General features: G+C 32.6%; 1 protein-coding gene across 1 annotated transcript in view; it reads left to right on the top strand.

The window, feature by feature from the left end:
- The first annotated feature begins 2,509 nt into the window (after positions 1-2,509).
- Positions 2,510-18,288, top strand: part of LOC134702144 (uncharacterized) — a 67,859-nt gene continuing 52,080 nt past the window's right edge. Inside the window, exon 1 of the mRNA XM_063563231.1 lies at positions 2,510-2,611. The gene's annotated coding sequence lies outside the window, so the exon portion shown is untranslated. The remainder of the gene's footprint in view (positions 2,612-18,288) is intronic.

Below are 18,288 nucleotides of genomic sequence, written 5' to 3' on the forward strand. Positions count from 1 at the left end.
AAGAATCATATAAAGTGGGGTCTCATTTTGTTTGTCTCCTCGTGCTAAATCAGGAAATGTAACTATTTTTCATATTTCTTAGAAAAAGTTACTTTTTAAAAAAATTGATCATTATTCTGAATCATGTTAATCAGATAGATTTAATAATTATATTAACAAATACTTGTTAGGATTATATAAAGTGAGATATCATTTTACTCAGAGAATTGTAATGAATCCATTGATATAAATATTTTGTTCATTTCTTAAAAAAAAAAAAAAATTAAGATGACAGTTCTGATGGAAGTTTTGACATCTCACAAAATAAAATGGTTGTTTATTTGTTGTTTATGATCAATATAAATACAAGTGTGACTGGTCATTGTATTCAGTTTTGACCACTGATTCATGTGATATATATTTTGTTTATATTTATTACACAACATTGTCCAGTTTATCAGACAAGTTTTGATGTCAGTTGTATTATTCCAGTATGGACAGACAGCATTAATGGATGCTGCCAATGGAGGACACCTGGAGGTCTGTAGACTCCTCATTGATACAGGATGTAAGATCGACATCACAGATGTATGTTATCTACTTAGTCTGATCACATTACTATTAATCTACACTAAATCATGTTGTTAATTAGACAGGTTTAATGAACAAATATTTGTAATAATTATATAAAGTGGGGTCTCATTTTACTCATATTATTGTTCTGAATTAGAAAATATTACTCCTTTTCATGTTTCTTAAAAAAAAATTATTTTATTAAAATGAATAATTATACTGAATCTACACCAATTCCAGTTGTTAATTAGACAGTTTTAACAAACAAATATGTTAAAGAATCATATAAAGTGGGGTCTCATTTTGCTTGTTTTGTTCTACTGAATCCATTGATATAATTATTTTACACATTTCTTGAAAAAAATATTTTTTTAAGATATCAGGTTTAATGGAAATTTTGACATTTCACAACAAAACATGTTTATTTATTGTTTATATACAATATAAATACAAGTGTGACTGGTCATTGTATTCAGTTTTGACCTATGATTCATGTGATATATATTTTGTTTATATTTATTACACAACATTGTCCAGTTTATCAGACAAGTTTTGATGTCAGTTGTATTATTCCAGTATAATGGATGGACAGCATTAATGTGGGCTGCCCAGGTAGGACACCTGGAGATCTGTCGTCTCCTCATTGATAGAAGATGTAAGATCGACATCACATCAGTATGTTATCTACTTAGTCTGATCACATTACTATTAATCTACACTAAATCATGTTGTTAATAAGACAAGTTAAATGAACAAATATTTGTAATAATTATATAAAGTGGGGGTCTCTTTTTACTCATATTATTGTTCTGAATTAGAAAATATTACTCCTTTTCATGTTTCTTAAATTTTTTTTTTTATTAAAATGAACAATTATACTAATTCTACACTAAATCATGTTGTTAATAAGACAGTTTTAATGAACAAATATTTGTAAGAATCATATAAAGTGGGGTCTCATTTTACTTGTTTTGTTCTACTGAAACCATTGATATAATTATTTTACACATTTCTTGAAAAAAATATTTTTTTAAGATATCAGGTTTAATGGAAGTTCTGACATTTCACAACAAAACATGTTTATTTATTGTTTATGTACAATATAAATACAAGTGTGACTGGTCATTTTATTCAGTTTTGACCACTGATTCATGTGATATATATTTTGTTTATATTTATTACACAACATTGTCCAGTTTATCAGACAAGTTTTGATGTCAGTTGTATTATTCCAGGTTTCAGGAGGGACAGCATTAATAAAGGCTGCCATGTTTCGACACCTGGAGATCTGTAGACTCCTCATTGATAGAAGATGTAAGATCGACATCACAGAAACAGTATGTTATCTACTTAGTCTGATCACATTACTATTAATCTACACTAAATCATGTTGTTAATTAGACAGTTTTAATGAACAAATATTTGTATTAATTATATAAAGTGGGGTCTCATTTTACTTGTATTATTGTTCTGAATCAGAAAATATTACTCCTTTTCATGTTTGTTAAAAAAAATATTTTATTAGAATGAACAATTATACTGAATCTACACTTAATTGCTGAAACAAATATGTGTAATAATTATATAACATGTATAAAGTGGGGTCTCATTTTGTTTGTTTTGTTCTACTGAATCCATTGATATAATTATTTCACACATTTCTTGAAATATTTTTTTTTTTAAGATATCAGGTTTTATGGAAGTTTTGACATTTCACAACAAAACATGTTTATTTATTGTTTATATACAATATAAATACAAGTGTGACTGGTCATTTTATTTAGTTTTGACCACTAATTCATGTGATATATATATTGTTTATATTTTTTACACAACATTGTTCAGTTTATCAGACAAGTTTTAATGTCAGTTGTAGGATATGTTGTATATTATTGATATTGACAACAAAGTATTGTACATTATAGTTACATGTTATTTGGTTATATTATAGGAGGATGGATACACAGCTTTACATTATGCTGCTGGGAGGGGATATCTACAGATCACAAGATGTCTGGTAGAACAAGGAGGTGCCAGTCCCTTGATTAAATCACATGAGGTAATATTTTATAGTATATACCCAGTGTCCAACTATTTAAAAAAAAAGTAATGAATCACTGAAATAATGTATACAATTTGTTGGGGTAAATTGATTTTTTCAAGGCTATAGTCAAAAGTCATATGATCGTGTAAATTGGACTTAAACTATGAAAAAGTTATATAGACTTGAATGGCTTAATTTAACTATAAAACACAAGAACATAAACTATCATACTTGCTGTAATTAAAGTCAGTGTAAAAAAACAAATTGTCAAACAAAACATATACCAATCTGTTGTCATGACAATCATAACAAAGACTAATTACTAGACAATATTTGTATGTTCAATAAGGAGGAAATAAAATTGTTTAATAATTTTATATTGTGTTGGCACTTTGAAAATAATTTGAAAGAGATGATCCTATTAAGACTATATTTTTACTTCAAATTCCTGTATTCAAGCTGTCTAGTAGCAGAGATACAAAAAATGCTGAAAAAGAACAATATAAAGATATAGGTGGGTGTATTCAAGCTGTGTAATGGCAGAGATACATCTTTGCCATAATTTATTTATCATGTTTATGTCCTTATTTAAACAATACCAGTGATAACACTAAAAACTATAAAATGCTGTAAAATAACAATTTGAAGATATAGGAGGGTATAGATAGGGTATACAAATATATAGGAGGGTAAGGATGGGGAATATAGATATAGGAGGGTATGGTTGGGTGAACAAATATAGGAGGGTAAGGATGGGGAATATAGATATAGGAGGGTATGGATGGGGTATACAGATATAGGAGGATGTGGATGGGGTATACAGATATAGGAGGGTGTACATGGGGCATACAGATATATGTGGGTATGGATGGGGTATACAGATACAGGAGGGTGTGGATAGGGTATACAGATATAGGAAATTATGGATTTGGTATAAATATATAGAAGGATGTGGATGGGGTATACATATATAGGGGGATGTGGATGGGGTATACATATATAGGAGGATGTGGATGGGGTATACATATATAGGGGGATGTGGATGGGGTATACATATATAGGGGGATGTGTATGGGCTATACAAACATAGGAGGGTGTATATATAGATGATAATTAAGGCAATGTATGTAAAGACAACTGTTTAGCCATTACACTTATATACAACTTATGTATTTCCACCCATGGCGACGTCACTGACAATATGACATTGAAAATGGACAAGTACAATAGTACGGATGATATGTGCCAGCGACAATCTCAACAGCGGATGGGCTATACATATATATAGGAGAATTTGGATAGTGTATACAGACATATAGGAGGGTGTGGATGGGGTAAACAGATGTAAGAGGGTGTAGATGAGGTTTACAAATGTAATAGGGTGTGAATGGGGTATACAGGTAGAGGGTGTAGATTGGGTGTACAGATATCGGAGGTTGTGGATAGGGTTTACAGATATAGGAGGGTAAGGATGAGTTATACAGATGTAGGAGGGTGTGGATAGGGTATACATATATAGGAGGGTGTGGATGGGTACACTTATATAGGTGGGTGTGGATTGGTACAGATACAGGATGGTGTGAATGGGGTATATAGGTAGAGGAGGTTGTGGATTGAGTATACAGATATAGGGGGGTGTAGAGGAGGTGAACAGATATAGAGGGTGTTGATAGGGTGTACACATATTAAAGGTTGCGGCAGTTTTGTAACAATAACTCAAATATGCTTTGATCAGTTTTCAAAACCTTGTAATTTTTTTATATTTTATATTTTACCTTTCCGAGTTATGGGATTTTATTCATTAAAAAAGGGTGATTTTCCAGTTTTCTGACAATAACTCAAAAGGGCTTTCAGCAGTTTTCATGAAACTTTGATGACTGGTTTATATTTATTGATGTAACCTCCCTTTAGTTATTTTATAAATTTCTGATGACATTGAGGAGTTATTAAATTTTATTCTTTGAAAAGGTGACAGGCGTATCAAGTGCTCATGGCACAGCTCTTTATTAGCTTTTCTAATCACTTGGCGTACGTTAAAATTTACAAAAATCTTCTCCTCTGAAACCACTGGAACAAATTTAACCAAACATTACCACAGTCATCATTTGGGTATTTCATTTAAAAGATGTGTCTGATGACCCCCACTTGCCAACAAAGATGGCTGACATGACTATAAATAGAACATATGGGTAAAATGCAAGTGTTGTCTTTTATTTTGAAGACTGTTATAAAGAAAATCCTACAGGAGCAAACATGTTCAGGGGGGGGGGGGGGTTAAGGCATATATATATATTATAAATTTATAATACATTGATGATATTTCTATTAAAAAGTCTGTATGTTCTAAGTTTATTTCCAAATGACATATTTTTTCTGTCATTGTTTAAAGATGAATACCACAACTTATTATACTTTAATTTAAGTTTGTTTAAAATAAATCTTTTCAAGTTTGATTTCATATTGTTCTACCAATTGTCCATATACGTCAAAACTGTCGGACAACTTCTCATGTGAGTTATTGACCTTATTTGACAAATTCTACCATTTGTTTTCTTTTTTGTGTTTTATCTTGAAAACTGTAATTGACAGCTGAGAGAAACTTTAAATTGCAAAAAATGATCAGTAAGAAAGGATCTACAAAAACATCAGCAATGTCAAAATTGTCAGTTGACTCTTTATTAAGTTTTTGCCTTTTGATGCCGATTTTTACCAATTTTTAGTGTTTTTGCCATACATCTTAAAAAATGTAACAGATATATAGAAACCTAAATTATTAAAGATGATCAACAAGACAAGATTAACTAACAAGTAAAATTTTGCCGATATAGTTAGTTGACTGTCGCTCTTAATAGGAGTGATTGCCCTTGAATTGGGATTTTTTTTACCCTCTAAAGTGTTTTCAGCAAAAGCTAAGGAAGATAGATAGAAACTTAACAGCTATTTGATCAGCTTTACTAATTTAAATGAGGTTTTATTCTTGAATTCTTGGGGTTCTTTAATATGCTGAATCTAACCATGCATTATTTTTTTGGATTTTGGGCCCCGTTTTTAAATTGGTATACAATGAGGTCCAAAGGGACCAAATTAAACTTTGTTTGATTTCATCAAAAATTGAATTATTGGAATTTTTTGATATGCTTAATCTTTAAAACATGTATTTAGATTTTCAAATATGGGCCCAGTTTTCAAGTTGGTCCAAATCGGGGTCCAAAATTAAACTTTGTTTGATTTCAACAAAAAATGAATATATTGGGTTCTTTGATATGCTGAATCTAACCGTGTATTAATTTTTTGGATTTTGGGCCTGATTTTTAGATTGGTTCACATTGAGGTCCAAAGGGTCCAAAATTAAACTTAGTTTGATTATAACAAAAATTGAATTCTTGGGGTTCTTTGATATGCTGAATCTAAACATGTATTTAGATTTTCATAGGTATTCCTAGAGAATTGATTTTATTATATGTTGTTCCTATGGCCATCATCCACAAAAGGGTGTCAGATTTCAGATAAAATGTATAGAACAAATTTTACACCTAATTAAACATTATCTTCTTTTATGTGGTTAGGATGTTCACACTAATTAGAGATTTAAGAGAGAATGAAATACCATAGGGACAATTTGAGACACCCATTTGAAGCCCATGATGTATGTGTTGATTAAGATTTCGTTAAAATGAAAGAGCTAAATTTGTTCAAGTGAACTAACCGAGATTTTGCCACTAATTACATATTAATTGATTTAATAATGATTGCATATTAAAAATATTAAATTCATTTAAAAGTTTAATCTTATATCTATCTATATATACCTCTTTTATTATTTTGCATGCGTTCATAAGAAAGTTACAGCATTTTAAAGGTTAGTGATTGGAAGTAAAAAAAACTGTACTGTGCTACCTTAACTGAAGAACCCTATGAGCTTTTGTTTTTTTAAATTTTCAAATGTCTATTTCTCAAAAACAGTAGTAATAGACACATGCACTCTTCAGTTATGAGAACAGGACAATAAAACAAATCAAATAAAATATAGGATGAGTCTCTGGGGATCTCTGTAAACAATCATGATCCCAACCCCTAACCCATATGTATACTTGTATGGGACAATAAAACAAATCAAATGAAAATAATTTGGGGGAGCCCCCGGTGTCACCCCACCCCTTCTGTTTGATAATTTGTAAACGGTCGAGATCCCCACCCCTTAACCAAAGACATTCATGTATGGGACAGTACAAACAATCAAATGGAATATATGGGGAGTCCCTAGGGTCCCCCTACCTCCACGTGTTTGAGAACTTGGAAATGGTCGAGATCCCCACCACTAAACCATATATATTCATGTATGAGACAATAAAACAAATCAAATGAAATAAAGGGGAGTCCCTGGTGTCACCCCAACCCCTCCTGTTTGAGAAATTGTAAACAGTTGAGATCCCCACCCTTAACCATATATATTCATGTATGGGACAATATAACAAATCAAATGAAATACATGGGGAGTCCCTGAGGTCACCCCAAACCCTCCTGTTTGAGAACTTGAAAATGGTTGAGATCCCCACCCCTAAACCATATGTATTCATGTATAAGACAATAAAACAAATCAAATGAAATATAGGGGGAGATCCTGGGGTCACTATACCCCCATAGATGCCAACCATTACGATTTTTACGTAGTTTTTACGATTATGCGATTAAAACTACGCAATTTCAGTCAAATTCCAATAGTTACGGATTCCCAATCATAGCCGTTCTATTTTGTAAAACACGGTTTTTTGTCATTACTTTTCTGTCCTGGTCCATATTTTGAAAACGCCAATGTAATGCTTCCGGTTTCTCAGGAAGTACCAACCTGTTGTTGGGTAACTAACTGACTTCCGAAGAGGCAAACTTGCATTTTATGAAGTAGCTTTCCCCCTTTCTCTACTTTTCCTTAACAGAACTAAAATGTACGAGCCGAGAACATCTGAACAATTTATAAATGGAATGCATACTACAGACAACATGTTAAACGACACATTTAAGTGCACATCACTTTGCAACCACTCGTCAGTAATTATTATTGGTAAATGCACGTTTATGAGTGTTTACTGAAAACTTTTCAAATTTGATAATTTGTTACTGACTGTGTCAAAAGGGGGTTGGCATTTATGTACCCCTTCCAGTTTGAGAACTTGTGAACGGTGGAGATCCCCACCCCTAAACCATATATATTCATTTATGGGACAACATAACAAATCAAATGAAATATATGGGGAGTGGAGTCCCTTGGGTCACCCCACCCCCTCCTGTTTGAGAACTTGAAAATGGTTGAGATCCCAACCCCTTAACAATATCTATTCATGTATGGGACAATAAAACAAATAAAATAAAATATAGGGGGAGTCCCTGGGGTCACCATACCCCTTCCAGTTTGAGAACTTGTAAATGGTCGAGATCCCCACCCCTAAACCATATATATTCATGTATGGGACAATATAACACATCAAATGAAATATATGGGGAGTCCCTTGGGTCACCCCACCCCCTTCCTGTTTGAGAACTTGTAAACAGTGTAGATCCCCACCCCTAAACCATATGTATTCATGAATGGGACAATATAACAAATCGAATGAAATATATGAGTCCCTGTGATAACCCAACTCCCTCCTGTTTGAGAACTTGTAAACGGTCGAGATACCCACTCCTCAACATATTTAATCCTGTTAGTCATTTCAAAAAGATTTGAATGACAGAAATGGTCACATATGCATATAACTTCACTAAACCTGAAACCAATATGTTCTGGACTTTGCCCAATGTCAGGCGATCATGGGAATGACGAATTATGGGAGCTTTGTTTGGGAGACTTCGTAAAGGCATCCTGTTACAATTATTTCTTGTTTATTTTAAAATCTTATTGATGCAAAAAATGAGTCTAGGTTAATTGAATTTACTTTAATTATTTTATTTCTGGACCTATAATAATTTTCATTTATGGCTCATTTTAAAGAAAACATATAAATTTTTCAAGCAGTGTAAAGCCCAAGAATGATTGACCATTTCTGTTTTATAATCACCTGTCATTTTATTCCAAACTTGGTATGGAGTGACATCAAGGACTTTAGGTGAAGATGGGGGTCATGTACATTGATATATATACATTGCTTTTGAAAACCTTGATGAAATAATAATTAATTTGCCTTAATAATCAATTCTTAAATAAACAAAAATGACAATATACGAATGTTTAATGTTTGTTCTTTCAAATTAAAAAAAAAAGGAAGCAACTCTGCACAGTGTTCATAATTACGTTTGCCTTGGTTTTTGGTTAACTTCCTACAGCGCTTACAGTGCTTTGATTGATTATGGGCCCAGATTTCAAGTTGGTCCAAAACGGGTTCCAAAATTAAACTTTGTTTGATTTCAACAAAAATTGAATATATTGTTTTTTTTTGATATGCTGAATCTAACAATGTATTTAGATTTTTAGCTCACCTGTCCCGAAGGGACAAGGGAGCTTATGCCATCACTTGGCGTCCGTCGTCATCTGTCGTCTGTCCTCCGTTGTCTGTCGTCGTCTGTCGTCCGTCGTCTGTCGTCGTCTGTCGTCGTAAACTATTTCAAGAATCTTCTCCTCTGAAACTACTGGGCCAAATACTTTCAAACTTTAACTGAATGTTCCTTAGGGTATCTAATTTATAAATTGTATCCGAAGTTTTGATCTATCAACAAACATGGTCGCCATTGCTAAAAATAGAACATAGGGGTCAAATGCAGTTTTTGGCTTATAACTCAAAAACCAAAGCATTTAGAGCAAATCTGACATGGGGTAATATTGTTTATCAGGTCAAGATCTATCTGCCCTGAAATTTTCAGATGAATCAGACAACCCGTTGTTGGGTTGCTGCCCCTGAATTGGTAATTTTAAGGAAATTTTGCTGTTTTTGATTATTATCTTGAATATTATTATAGATAGAGATAAACTGTTAACAGCAATAATGTTCAGCAAAGTAAGATCTACAAATAAGTCAATTTGACCAAAATTGTCAATTGACCCCTTAAGGAGTTATTGCCCTTTAAAGACTTTTTTCACAATTTGTTCATCATGTTGACTTACTTTAAAAAATCTTCTCCTTTGAAACTGCAGCTAAACTTAGGCTAAATGAGTTTCAGAGTATCTAGTATAAATTTTATTTCCTTGTATGTAATGAAACATAGCTCCTATTGCTAAAATAGAACATAGGAGAAAATGATTTTTTTTTGCTTTTGAAGAAAATAGGGGGATCCAAAGAACATTTAAATAAATTGAAAAGCCAAAATAATCAATGCTGAGAGATTTAACCAAAAGGATTAAGGTGAGCTATTCAGGCTCTTGAGAGCCTCTTGTTTATTTTTGGGCCCGTTATCAAATTGGTCCTCATTGAAGTCAAAAGGGTCAAAAATTAAACATTGTTCAAGGTTCAACCTCTGCGGTCGTATCAAGCTGTGCCCTGCAGAGCATTTTATTGGTTATTACTAGCTCACCTTGCCCAATTGACCACTTGTCGTCCTTTGTCCGTTTTCCATCGTCTTTCGTCCATAGTCCGTTTATTTTTACAAAAATCTTATCCTCTGAAACTACTGGGCCAAATTTAACCAAATTTTCCCCGAATGATGACCCGGCCAACCAACCAAGATAGAACATAGGGGGTAAAATGTAGATTTTAGCGTATATCTCTGAAACCAAAGCATTTAATGCAAATCTGACATGGGGTTAAATAGTTTATGAGATCTATCTGCCCTGAAATTTTCAGACAAATCAGACAACCCGTTGTTGGGTTGCTGCCCCTGAATAGGTAATTTTAAAGAAATTTTGCATTTTTTGGTTATCATCTTGAATAGTATTATAGATAGAGGTAAACTGTAAACAGCAATAATGTTCAGCAAAGTAATATCTACAAATAAGTCAACATGACCAAAATGGTCAGTTGACCCCTTAAGGAGTTAATATAGTCAATTTTTAACAATTTTTATTAATTTGGTAATTTTTTGTAAATTTTTACAGAATATTTTCCTCTATAACTAAAGGGTCAAGTTTATTATAGATAGAGAAAATTGTAAATAGCAAGAATGTTCAGTAATAACATTAACGGTACCAATTTTCCTGCACCAGATGCGCATTTGGACAGTACATGTCACTTCAGTGATGCTCGTGGCTAAAGTAAATTCTACAAAAACATCACAAATTTGTCATGAATCCATCTGTGTCCTTTGTTTAATATGCACTTAGACCAAGGTGAGCGACACATGCTCTTAAGAGCCTCTAGTTGTACATGTAATTGTCTTGTATATTATGAATTCCAATAATATTTTTTTTGGGGTATTGGGGAGGGTGTCACTGTGGGTGTGTTTGTTGTCTCAATTATTGACAATTATGCCATAATCTGTTATTGATGTAAAAGTGTTCACTGAAGGGTTTCCCTTTTTTTGCAACACTGTACGCAGTGTTAAAGAGAACCTTACATGTATATCTATTTAATTGATCAGGCTCACATTGCTGCTTGAGAATACATTGTCCAAGTTCAGTGTCTGACAATAAATCTTTAGACTTAAAATTTGGTCACTTTCATGGATCCACTGCTTTAAACACGATACGTAAATGCTGGGGTGTCACTTAGTGTATTTTTATTGGGTCTATTTTAAGATTGTGTGTTCCCCTTACAAGTGCACTTTCTTTTTCTGAATGAGTAGAGAACTTCTGGCAGTATGTATACGACATTTATAACAGTGGTCAAGACTTGTATCATCTCCGGATTTGGTCAACTCATTATATCATAATATTCAGTGAATATTCAATTATCGATTAATTGAATATATCTACTAAATGAATATTCTGATATAATGAGTTGACCAAATCCGGAGATGATACAAGTCTTGACCACTGTTATACATGGGTATATAAAAGCTAGGATTGAAGGGTTTTTTATCAGGTACATTTTTGTACATCATCAGTTTGTGTAAAAGAATTATCAGCTGGTTAATTATGTAATGCTCATATTTGTTTTCAGTTTTAAAATTCTATTTATTAAAATAAATTTAATGACCGTTACATATTTATTCTTTAGTTTTCTATGTTGTGTCATGTGTACTATTGTTTGTCTGTTTGTCTTTTTCATTTTTAGCCATGGCGTTGTCAGTTTGTTTTAGATTTTTGAGTTTGACTGTTCCCTTTTGTTTCGTCCCTCTTTTACATAAATATCACCATCCATAGTTTGAGTCTTTTATAATTGTTTGATAAATGATGTACAGTATTGTCAATATTTACATTTAACACAGGTAAGCTAATTGTGGGCTATAAATATATTACAACCTGAGCACAGTCTCTAAACTGAAACTGTATTTGTAATAAAATTTAATTTCTTCAAAAATCGAATTCATTTGAATATCAAGGAAGATAATCATGATTGATGAAATATTATTGCATCAAGTTTAAGTTTTCTGAAGACTGTTAATGTTTAGGTCATGGTTCACCGTTCTTGAGAATATAAGTACTAAATGGTGGCCCCATTGCCGGCAATGCTATTTTTAGCAATTATCTCCTTAAAAGGCGTTTTCAATAAACTAATTATGGAAAAACTGCTGTTGTCTAATTGAAGCTCGATATCTATTTGTGATTTTACCACACTCAAATATATATGGTCCCATGGCATTTCTTGGTGAATTTTTGGGGTTTTCACGATACCTTACGATTTCCAAAATTTTTTTTTCTAATTTTGATCAACATAAAAAAAAATATTTCCGGCCTCTCATCATATACATTTTAGGACAAATTTGTGCTTGCATGAAATTTCATTCATGATGCTTTCCAGAATAAAAATATATAAATGATATAACAACCAATCACAGAGAGCCATCTATTTTTATCTCTTTGTCATGTTCCCTTCATAAAATGGCTGCATCCATGTAATTTCATTTGGTACATTATAACCTTGAGGCTTCTTCACAGTATGTAAACAAAAACAAAATGGCGTCCATAAAATGTGCACATGTTTCAAATTGATATCTGACAAAATCAGGTTTCTGCTGTGAAAAGGGATTCACATTTATATTGCTATAAATTAATCAGAAGGAGGTACAATCAGGTTGCATAAGCAATGTATACCCCCTGTACAGACACATCGATATTGAAAGTACGGGATCCACCCAGAGTTATTTGTTCTATATAAAAACTTGTACAAAATCAGTTTAATTCTAGGAATCCCGGATGACGCAGTTGAATCTGATTGGCTAAGATAGAAAAGTGATGAGGGGATTTCCCCTTTTCTATTTTAAAAACACCAAGATTTTTTTGTTACTAGTCCATCGGACATATTGGGTTACAAGTTTAGGTAGCCAGAGGTCTAAATGTTTTAGTCCCGGGCGTCGGGCTAGTGGATTTATTAACCCCTGGGACGGTTATGTTAAGAAATTGTCATACCAATCAGACAACCCGTTGTTGGGTTGCTGCCCCTGAATTGGTAATTTTAAGGAAATTTTGCAGTTTTTGGTTATCTTGAATAATATAAAAGATAGAGATAAACTGTAAACAGCAAAATTGCTCAGCAAAGTAAGATTACAATTCAGTGAACATGACCAAAATTGTCAATTGACCCCATAAAGAGTTATTGCCCTTCAAAGTAAATTTTTCACATTTTTTCATAAATTTTTGTAATCTTTACAAAAATCTTCTCTGAAACTATAGGGCCAAATTGAACAAAACTTGGCCTAAATCATCCTTAGGGTATCTTGTTATTAAAATATACAATGACCCCACCCATCTACCAAGATGGACGCCATGGCTAAAAATAGAACATAGGGGTAAATGCAGTTTTTGGCTTATATCTCTGAAACTAAAGCATTTACAGCAAATCTGAAATGTAATAAAAATTATCATCAAGTCAAGATTTATCTATCCTTAATTTTTCAGACGAATCAGACAACCTGTTGATGGGTTGCTACCCCTGAGTTGGTAATTTTAAGCAAATTTTGCAGTTTTTAACCGGATTTTAGTGACAAAAATGTCGGTTATTGATTTTGGGATGTACGGCGGTCCGGCGGACGGGGGGGGGGGGGGGGGGGGGGTGGGGGGGGGGGGGTCCACCAAATGTTGTCCGTGCATTTACTCATGAACCGTTCGACCAAACCTTTTAAAATTTTAATATGTTGTTACTGACCACAAAATGAAGGTCAAGTTTAATAATGACGATTTTGACTTTTACCGTTCAGGAGTTACGGTTCTTGAAAGTTTTAAAAATGTTGTGTCCGTGCATTTACTCACGAACCGTTCAACCAAACCTTTTAAAATTTTAATATGTTGTAACTGACAATAAAATGAAGGTCAAGGTTAATGACGATTTTGACTTTTACCGTTCTGGAGTTACGGTTCTTGAAAGTTTAAAAAATGTGGTGTCCATGCATTTACTCATGAACTGTTCAACCAAACCTTTTAAAATTTTAATATGTTGTGACTGACAACAAAATGAAGGTCAAGTTCAATAATGACGATTTTGACTTTTACTGTTCAGGAGTTACGGTTCTTGAAAGTTTAAAAAAAATGTCGTGTCCGTGCATTTACTCATGAACCGTTCAACCAAATCTTTTAAAATTTTAATATGTTGTTACTGACAACAAAATGAAGGTCAAGTTCAATAATGACGATTTTGACTTTTACCATTCAGGAGTTATGGTTCTTGAAAGATCGTAAAATGGCATTTCCATTCATGTTGTTGCATTTACTAATGAACCATTCAATCTCAGCTTTTCAAATTTTAATATGTTGATACTGACTACAAAAAGGAGGTCAAATTTGATATTGACGATTTTCACTTTCACCATTCATCAGTAATGGTTCTTGTGATATTGCCAGGACATAAATAAATATTAATAAATCCGGTTTGCTATCGATGTGACAGCCTCTTGTTGGTTATTGTCTTGAATATTATAATATATAGAGATAAACTGTAAACTGCAAAATTGTTCAGCAAAGTATGATCTACAAATAAGTCAAACATAACCAAAATGGTCAATTGACCCGTTAAGGAGTTATTGCCCTTCATAGTCAATTTTTAACAATTTTTTGTAAATTTTTGTTATCTTTTACAAAAAACCACTGAGACAAATTTAACAAAACTTGTTCACAATCATCATTAGTTCAAACAATGTGTCAGATGACCCCGCCTATCAACCAACATGACTGACATGGCTAAAAATAGAACATAGGAGAAAAATGCAAGTTTTGTCTATTAATTTTTGAACCGTTATAAATAGAGAAATCTGAAAGGGGCAAACATGTTCAGCATAATGAACTCTTCCGATTTTCCATATATGTCAAAACTGTTAAGGCACATTATTATCATGCTTATAGGACTTATTGCCCATAAATGATTTTAACCATTTTTTTTTCCATTTTCCCCTATTATCATGAAAACTATGATATTTAGAGAGACACATTTTTTTTTCTGTAATGCTTTATATGATTTAAATTATAGTTGAATTGATAAATAAACACTTCAAATCACAAAAATTATCAGCAAGGCAAGATCTATTAATAAGTCAGAGAAAGTTAACAAACTAAAAGATCAGTAATGCAAAATCAACAAAATAGAGATTTTTATCAGTAAGTCTATTCTCCTCTACATTGTTGGAGAGTGTTCTTTGTTTAATATGGCCACAGACCAAGGTGAGCGACACAGGCTCTTAAGGGCCTTTAGTTTTATGCCCCACGTAGGGGCATTATGATTTTTGGTCTGTGCTTCCTTTTGTCCGTACTTCGTTCTTCCGTCTGTCTGTCCCACTTCAGGTTTAAGTTTTTGGTTAAGGTAGTTTTTGATGAAGTTAAAGTCCAATCAACTTGAAACTTATTACACATGTTCCTTATGATATGATAATTCCAAATTAGAGTTTTGACCCCAATGTGCAGTCGAATAAACATAGAAAATAAAAGTGCGAGTGGGGCATCCGTGTTCTTGTTGTTGTTATATATTATATTAATATTTCTATATAACATTTACAGTTACATGTATATATAATTTTCATCCATTTGTTTATCATTCTATTCTAATATTCTAATAATAGTGCAGTGCAAGTGCATGGTGGACACTCTTCTGTAATAATTCGAATTTTCTAATAGATTGGATTTGAGTACTAGGCATTCATATTTTCCCGCAAAACGTTCTTAGATACTCTTTCGCATATTTATGTTAACTCAAATTTTCGGTATTTTTGATTTGTTATTGATATATTATATATATATATTTCTCATGACAAAACATTTTCATATCATTTATCTATGTTCTAAAAATTATTTTCATAAATACTTATTGATGAAATTGACATATATACTAATAATATAACAAGCGATAAGGAATGTTATTTTGCTATATGTTAACAGTCAAAGACGACAGTCACGTGGGTTGAAATGTCTGGGGCAACAATACACCGCTGGATGTAAAAAAAACATAAATTTGTGTCTCTGATTTTAATCTTAAATAAAAATGTATTTGTAGGAATAATCCTATGTAGAAATTTATATTGAAAATTATACAAATATGTATCTATGCAACCTTTCTTAAGTATACAAAAGATTTTTGCCAGTATTCAATGTTAGTATGCAGTTCATCCTTCCATTTTGAAAAATGACAATAACTTGAGGTGAAAGTATATGAATCTCTACGAAATTATAGCACAAGGTTCCATACCACAATAGGACGGATGGTATTGATTTGGGGGGTTATTGTTTTAGTTGTTTAGAAATTAAGGGCCATAAAGGGGCCGGAAATTTGTTGTTTTTTCCACAGGTTCTATACCTCAAAAGGAATGTGGGGATTGCTTTTTGGGGGTCATGGTAGAGAGGCCAGATTAGTTTTTTTTGTCCGCCATTTTGTTTTCCGGTTGACAATTTTACTAATATTCAAAGAAATTGAAATATCATTTTCTTGTTATTCCCGTGTATTCTAAGTGTCATTTAATTATTAAAATAAAGTTTGAAAGCTTGTGTTTTCTTTTAGAATACAATATTTTGAACACTTGTAGTAATAAATTTTCATTTTCAGGCGAATTCGCGATGTTTTTTCAGAGAAATGTTGTCCGCGGCACACATTTCGAGCCGGGGTAGCCCTATTCAAACCGAAATAGAAATATGTTCCTGACGTCATGTCGAGCTAATTTTGTTATCCAATGAAAGAGCAGGGTTTCCTCTTCCGTTTGGTAACAGTCAAATTTCACCTTCCGGTCTCTATGACCTTGCAATTTCAATAACAAAAGTTCGAGTCGAAAATTTACCAGATTAAGTAAGAATTTAACCTTTTAGATCGAGATATTTTTAATCTTCAATATTTTATCTTTTAAATGATCCAAATCTTTCCTTTAAATTTAACCGGGAACATATTTCTTTTCAGCGTCGAGTAATTTCAGTGCCTACGTGAAAATGTCCAGTGAACAGGAATGTTGGAAACGGCTGTCGGAGTTCAACGTTAATCGAGAAACAGTGGTCCCTTTGTTAAAGGACGAGAATTATACCGGTTAGTTCTCATATTTTATGCTTTTAACTTTATTAATACTTAGAAATAAGGAAATTAAAAGACATTAAATAAATACTCGGCAAATAAATTTGGGCAGTAGGGGGTGGGGCATAGATATATATGGTAGTTTATCATGAAGAAGGAACTGAAATAGGGAAGTGTCAAAGGGACTTAAAGTGTCATGTCAATAAAAAAGTGTCCTGGTTCATTTTTTAGAAAAGATAACAATTGTTTTGATAGTTTATTGGAAGCTTGAAGCCTTGATGGTAAAACAAGTTAAACCTACAAATTACAATGACTACATGTACTTAATGCTCATGTTACTTATATACCTATTTTGAGGCAGAGGAAATCTACATACATGTTAATTGTAGCTATGTTTCAATTTATGAACAGATATCCGTTCGACACTTGTACGGGGTGTTTTAATGTTAATTTTTACATAAGAGTATTGAAAATAATACTAATACTGCATCATTTTAATAAATGTTTGAATCATGTTCCATGGCATAAGAACCTTTTCTTTGTGGTCCCTCCTTTTTGTTTTTCAGCATTATGGATATTTAGAATTGTTCGAACATCTAGAATGTCAGCAAATTTGGATGATGTAGCCTTTAATAGATGTTGCATTGGATGATAAAAACTATAAGAGTGAACTCATTGCTAGAAATATAGCCAAATTATGATAATGCAATTACATCACAGAAATAGAAACCATACTCATCTCAACACCAACCAATGATATATAATTTTTACGATTGATGGACGATGACAATTTAGACCATGATACACTTGTGACAGTCATACATGTACCTGATAAAATAATATAGGTGAGGTTTTTAAACAGTAAAATGTTTAACACATTCCATGGGCACAAATTTAGGGTATATGTTCATGAGACAGCAACAAGTTGAATGGCAAGGTTTTTAGTAGAATTGTTTATTTTTGGGTACGATTATTATTTCAGATGATTGGTCATTAGAGAAATTAAAGAGTCCGATTTGGAGAGAATTTTATTTCTGGGACGCGGTTATTAAAGTTGTAGAAGATGAAGAAGAGTTGTCAATAAAAGGGAACTTACCAATAGCTTTTAAGAACTTTGATATTTCAATCACTTCTGTATCATCTTTTGTAAGAAAAATTCGAAACAGAATGGCTCTGATTGTAAAACGCCTTGAT

Source organism: Mytilus trossulus, unplaced genomic scaffold (assembly GCF_036588685.1).
Source record: "Mytilus trossulus isolate FHL-02 unplaced genomic scaffold, PNRI_Mtr1.1.1.hap1 h1tg000406l__unscaffolded, whole genome shotgun sequence".
NCBI lineage: Eukaryota > Metazoa > Mollusca > Bivalvia > Mytilida > Mytilidae > Mytilus > Mytilus trossulus.